This window comes from Oryza brachyantha, chromosome 4 (genome assembly GCF_000231095.2).
Source record: "Oryza brachyantha chromosome 4, ObraRS2, whole genome shotgun sequence".
In the NCBI taxonomy this organism is placed as follows: Eukaryota; Viridiplantae; Streptophyta; class Magnoliopsida; order Poales; family Poaceae; genus Oryza; species Oryza brachyantha.
In genome coordinates, this window is record NC_023166.2 from 8,265,281 (window position 1) to 8,271,426 (window position 6,146).

Sequence of the window (6,146 nt, forward strand, 5' to 3'; positions counted from 1 at the left end):
TCTCTCGTATTCATGGCCTTCCTAATCCAGAAGCCCAGCCAGCCATTGCTCCTCTCGCACCAGTGCATATGTTTGATGAATTCTTTTTATAAGATATATAATAGTTTTGTCTCGTTTTACATGTATAAATATATATATATATGTTTTGTAAAGGCCATCTAAACTTATGCGAACCAAAATTTAATTAACCAATTAAGAAAATTAAGTAGATAGACTAGTGTGATTATCAATGAGCAAAATTTGGCAGGGACGTAGTACCACGGGGTGTGTGTGCGGCATTGTCACCTCCATCTTCTGGCTTTGGATTATGTTTATAACCCAGAATTTAAATTTTTAATCTTAAATTTAGAGTTGATTTTAAGGTTTTTTTCACCGATGTTTACTTTTTAGTTTTGGCTTTTAGATCACTATGACATGTATATAAAAATTTTATTCGTAAATTATATTCCGTTTGCAAATATATCATTTGACCTTTTCTTTTTACCACCCTAAAGACGACGATGGGACGCGTCACCCAGCGGTGCCGCAAACCCGTCCCACGGTATATGTATATTTTTATAAATTGTTTCAAACCATGTACATACATGTAAATATTTTTCTACTTTTTCACACAAATTGCGGTTTTACATTGTTTGGTGTTGGGGTGGGGGTTGTCATTTTTTACTCCAATCATTTCATTTTTTTTGAAGAAAAGGTGAAACGATCTATTAATAAGTTGAGGGTAAATCTTTTATATATATATATATATATATATATATATATATATATATATATATATATATATATATGTGTGTGTGTTCATAGCGATCCGAAAGCAAATGGTGTATAAAACTACAATAAAAAATCACAAATAAACTCCAAAATTATGTTTTAAAATTTAAATTGTTGCCTATACGCGGAAGAGGAACGATGGGAATCTTTGTCATCACTGTTCCCTATTTTGGGTTGGTATGTTTCTTTCTTTGGGTGATGGGATGGGTTGGCCGTATGTTTAGTTTTGATGCTATAAATGGAAGGGTGGTAAATACTAACACCTTTGTTTCATATATTATATTGCACCTATTTTATATTATAAGATATTGTATGAATGTTAGTGAATTTGAACACACATATACCCCTGTTGTCGCTGCTACCAGGGCTCCCCTTGGACGACACTAATAAACTCAACACAAGCCCCTGTGCCCGTTTGGTAGGACTACAAAATTTAACTCTTAGCTCTAAACTCCCACTCTAGTGTGTGCTAGCTCCTGTGGAAGTTGAAGGGCAGCTTAAAACTGTTTGGCTAGCCTGGTCAACTCAAGAACTCATGAAAGAGAGGATAGATGATAGGCTGACAATAATATCATAGCTGCTAGACGTGTGCAATTCTTGTTATTGTATGTGCACCGCCTAGCCGCCTCTTCAGTGCCCTCTAGTCGCTGCCCGTGCACTTCCCAACCTGAACGAACAAATGGTTCACTAAATTCAATATGTCAAGTGTCTCCTCTACACTTTCATATAGTTCTCAAATGCAACAAATATGGTCCTTAAAGAAAATGGGACATTGAGTCCTTATCGAACAAAACCTTCACAATAATTTAACTTATCGTTCATTTATTTGATTTGAGCATCAATCATGATCAATTCAGTAGGTCAATTGCTTTGGTTTCAATTGAATGAGGTACATATGAAATCATGTGAACCTGCAAAGATGTGTCTAATACTCTAATGCAAGACGGGAGAGCAACAAGGGAATGCCCTTGAGAAGACGCCACAACGCTGGGAGGTAGAGCCTTGTGGAAGGTCACACACCGCAGGAGAGGTACAATCTCTGTGAATGGTACATACTATGCATGTAAGCCGCCGGTTATAGAGGCACACTACTGCATAAGGGCTGCATGGGATTCCCCGGTCGTCAAGGGCAGGCTGATGACGAGGTGGCTGAACGAGAGGGTGTCACACTCGCACGCGCCACGGGATTTGTCGGTTTTGAGGCCTCCAGCTAGGGCTGGATAATGAGCCAGCTCGGCTCGGTTTGGTCTACCTCCTTAAGATAACAAGCTGGCTCGGTTTGGCTTGTTATCGTAACAAGCTAAAAACCTGGCTTGGCTCGGCTTGTTACAAAGCTCGAGCTGGCTCGTTAGGCTCGTGAGCCATGCATTGAAAGTGAATTTAAACAATTTTTTAATAGATTATACAAGCAAATTTTTAGTTCAAACATAAAAATCATATAAAATTGTATCTAAATACTAAAGTTTGAATCAACATATCACATGATAAACCTATGAAATTCTGAACACATGTGTTTCGGGGTGGAATCAATAAACGCCGGTGAATTGCATGTCTTTGGTCTAGCTCGTTAGGCTCGCGAGCAGCTCACGAGCTAGCTCGAGCTGGCTCGTTATCTCTAACGAGCTAAAATGCTAGCTAGGCTCGTTAGAAAAATGAAACGAGCCGGGTCGAGCCGAGCCGAGTTTGTCATGAGTCGAGCGAGCTAACGAGCCACGAGCTTTCTGTCCACCCCTAACTCCAGCTAAACAGAAGGAGCCGTCGACCATCGAGGTATGTGGTTGAGTGCGAGGTGAGAGGCCTTCTGCCACACGCCTCTTGTTTGGGTGGTTGGGGCGACGTGTGCTCCGAAGTCCAAACACAGCTAGCGGTGGGACGGGGCGGGGTAGGGAGATCGACCAATCGGTCATTGTGTGGCACGACCGCAGACACGGCGAGAGGGGAGACGGCCGTGTGTCATGCTCGCTAGCCACTGACCTAGCAGAAAGGGTCATTGGGTTGATGCGCAAGGGCGGTGCCATGCAATTGGTGGAGGATGAAGACAATGATATGGTAGGATAGGGGTATGTAAACGGTATTTTCTTATAAATATGTGAAAAAAATTAAAGAGTAGTGGATCTTTTGGTCTTGAGTGGAGCTCTAAAGCGGCAAAAATTCTAGCTCCACCCATCACGTTCAATTATTTTAGCAACTCTCCCAACTACACTCCAAAATGATGGATTTGGACTATCTGACACAATTTCGACTCTACATAAGTTGGAATTGAGAATAAGAGTTGTGCCATCAAGCAGAGAGAGAGAGAGCACTAAGGGCAAGGGAATGGGGGAAAAGAAAGGAGAAAAGAAAACTAAGAGAATTTTAGTCTCCCATTGTCGGGGGTTAAAAAAACTATCAACTCGGCTCGTCTATGGGTGTCAGTTCTTTAAACAACTATTGGCTTGAATTAAGAACCAAGACACCTATGTCAACTATTGCGAATTCCACATAATAAGTGCCGAGTGATACTTATAGGTGCTAATTGCTACTTTAAGCCAGCACATATTGTATAGGTACCGGTTTGGTCTTTCATCCGACATCTATAGGTATTTATAGAGGTATCGGTTCACGCTAACCAGCATATCTGAGCTGTCACCTATTAAATTATTTATAGCAGTGAGCATTGCCTCCCCTGTTCACCCAATATCCAAAGCTGAACCCCAAAAAAAAAAACATATCGTACGTTCTACAGAGCAGCAAGCAACCTTTCTTGAGCTAGCAACCAATCCAGAATCGATACAGTAAAAGCATCTTAAGAAAAGAGTCTGAATAGACGAGGAGATCGGCTTCGTCGGCTGTTTGCTCCACACACCGGCGCAGGACTTGGTGGTGTGGATCTTGAGCATGCAGGAGGACTAGGATGCTCATGAGACGCGTGATGTCACCGGACAGCCTGAAGGCGTACGTTTCGTCTCGCCGGCCGGCCACCGGTTCGGTAAGCCCCGAGGACGTGAACTTCCCTGAACTTGTTACTGATATATGAGCCGGTCGATGATCAAATTAGAGAAAAGTTAAGTCATGATCACCCCATGTCTTTTTGCTTTTGTTTATGCTTATAACCTAAAATTTAAATTTTTAATCTTAAATTTAGAGTTGATTTTAAGGGTTTTTTTTCACCAAAAGCATTGCCTTTAAGATTGCGTAGAATATATATATAATTTTTATTTACAAATTAATTTTCCTTTGACAAAAAACTAAACAATCACCCCACATGTCTTAATCCTGCTGAATAGATTCAATAGTAGGAATCAATAGTAGGAAAGGATGCGTGAGTCCCCACCTAATTTTGTATCGATGGCACGTAGATATTTACTTGGCTACGGGTCTACGGGCCACTCCAACTCTAGAAAATCAACTCCAAGATCAGCACAAATCCAGGATTTACAACTTTCGGATTAGCAAATCCAGGATCCCAAATACATCTTCGGTAAATTCGTGTATTCAGCTCTAGAAAAAGAAGAGTTTGGTGTTATATGACTTATTTGCCCTTTTACTGTAGCAAGTACTGTAGAGCTCGGCCGGGGCAGGCGGGACGAAGGGGCTACGACCTCGGGACGAAGTATTAGGGACTGCCATGGATTTGGAGCATGTTAGAGGATGAGAAAAATTGACATGAGATTAAACAAAAACAGTGACATACTTATATTGGAGGGATCCCGGAGATTGGAAAGATCTATTCCGCCATCCATAGAGGGCCACTGACAACAGAAGGGGCGGTGGCGCCCTAGGGTTTGGCGGCAGGGAGGGCCGGTGGTGTTACTGTTCATGATGAACAGTGACGAACGGGGGAGGAGAGTCGGGTCTTTCTTTTTTTTTAGTGAAGGGGTACGTGTGTAATGGGTGACATTGGTGGGTAATTATCCCTCAACTCCATGTCTAGATTGATTAGATTGGTTTTTGGAGCACCCCTTGAGTAGCTCCAGGAAAAATATGGAGTTGACCTCCAACTCCAGAATTTTTTTTGGATCCGGAGTTTTTAAAGTCGGAAGCGTCTGGCAGAGAAAAGTTAGAGCGGAGTTAAAAATGTTAGAGTAGAGCTATGCCACACAGGCCATATATAAGTGACTCTGAAGTCACAACCTTATTTTAGAAGGAGCGGAGGGAGCTGAGCCGTGCCAAAGCATTCGCTGCCATCGGATCAAACCCTTGGTGATTGTTGACCATCCGATCAAGCATGTGCCACGTTAGTGTGCTGAGTCATGGACACGATTTTGCCTTGAAGCAGCAATGGCCAATGAGATCTGGAAAATAGCACCATAACGTGCAACAATTCTAATCAATTTAGGATTAGATCACTCATCTCTCTTTAAATTTAAATTTAATGTATGCACAAATGCACCGCAGTAATCTGATTATCAGCCTTATTGTCTCGCTTCTGCTTACGCTTATAAACTATTTGTCTTAAATTCAAAGTTGATTTAGGTTTTTTTAATCATAGTTTATTTTTTAGTCTTTTCTTTTAGATTGCTAATGACACATATATAAAAGTTTTATTCATAAATTATTCTTCGTTTGGAAATATATCATTTAACTTTTTCCTAAAAAGCCAAAAGATGACCCCATATATATAATCGGATATAGGAAATACGATGGTCAATTGGTCAAAGCTTCTTTATCAACCAATTGTGTCTTTGTCAAAAATAGAATGTTCCATGAACACCGGATGACCGTATTGAAAATGACAGTAGGCAACTTATATTGTGCGCTAGTGGGAATGTTTTTCTTTTCCTTTTTTATAGATCTTATGTAGGCTCAAATATCTAGTCAGAGCTCACTTGTGTGGCTTCTTTGATGAAGTTTTTTTTGGTGATTAACTAATTCTGCTCATGTGTAGGTGGAATATCCTAAGTGGATCATAGAGAGGAGATTGCCCCTTGGACATCAAATTTATCTATATTTATAGATTACCAAATGTTCATTACCATTGTAAAAGTGTCACATAGTTCAATGTTAGTTCACCTATTCACCTCGATGCCATATGAAAGGTCCAATTCACCCATCATATCAGAGCTCAAACTGGAATGCTAGTCTACCACTAATCGTATCAATGGCATAATAAAAGATAAAAAGGGTAAGGGAAAACAATGGTTAAAGAGTGGCATGCACTCTCACGAACTGACATTCCTTAATTAATACTCTTTACCGTTTTACTTTTCATTGATTTTCTATGTGATTAGTGATCTTCAAGGTAGAATGCTACTACTGGTTACTAAGTATGGTGTGGCGACTATGAATATCACCGTTGCATAGCTTACATCACACATATTTTCCATTTGCACGAGGATTGGTCGAAACTCATTTAATCTCCTCTTTCATATCTTGCCAAAGCTCCAACGCGTAAT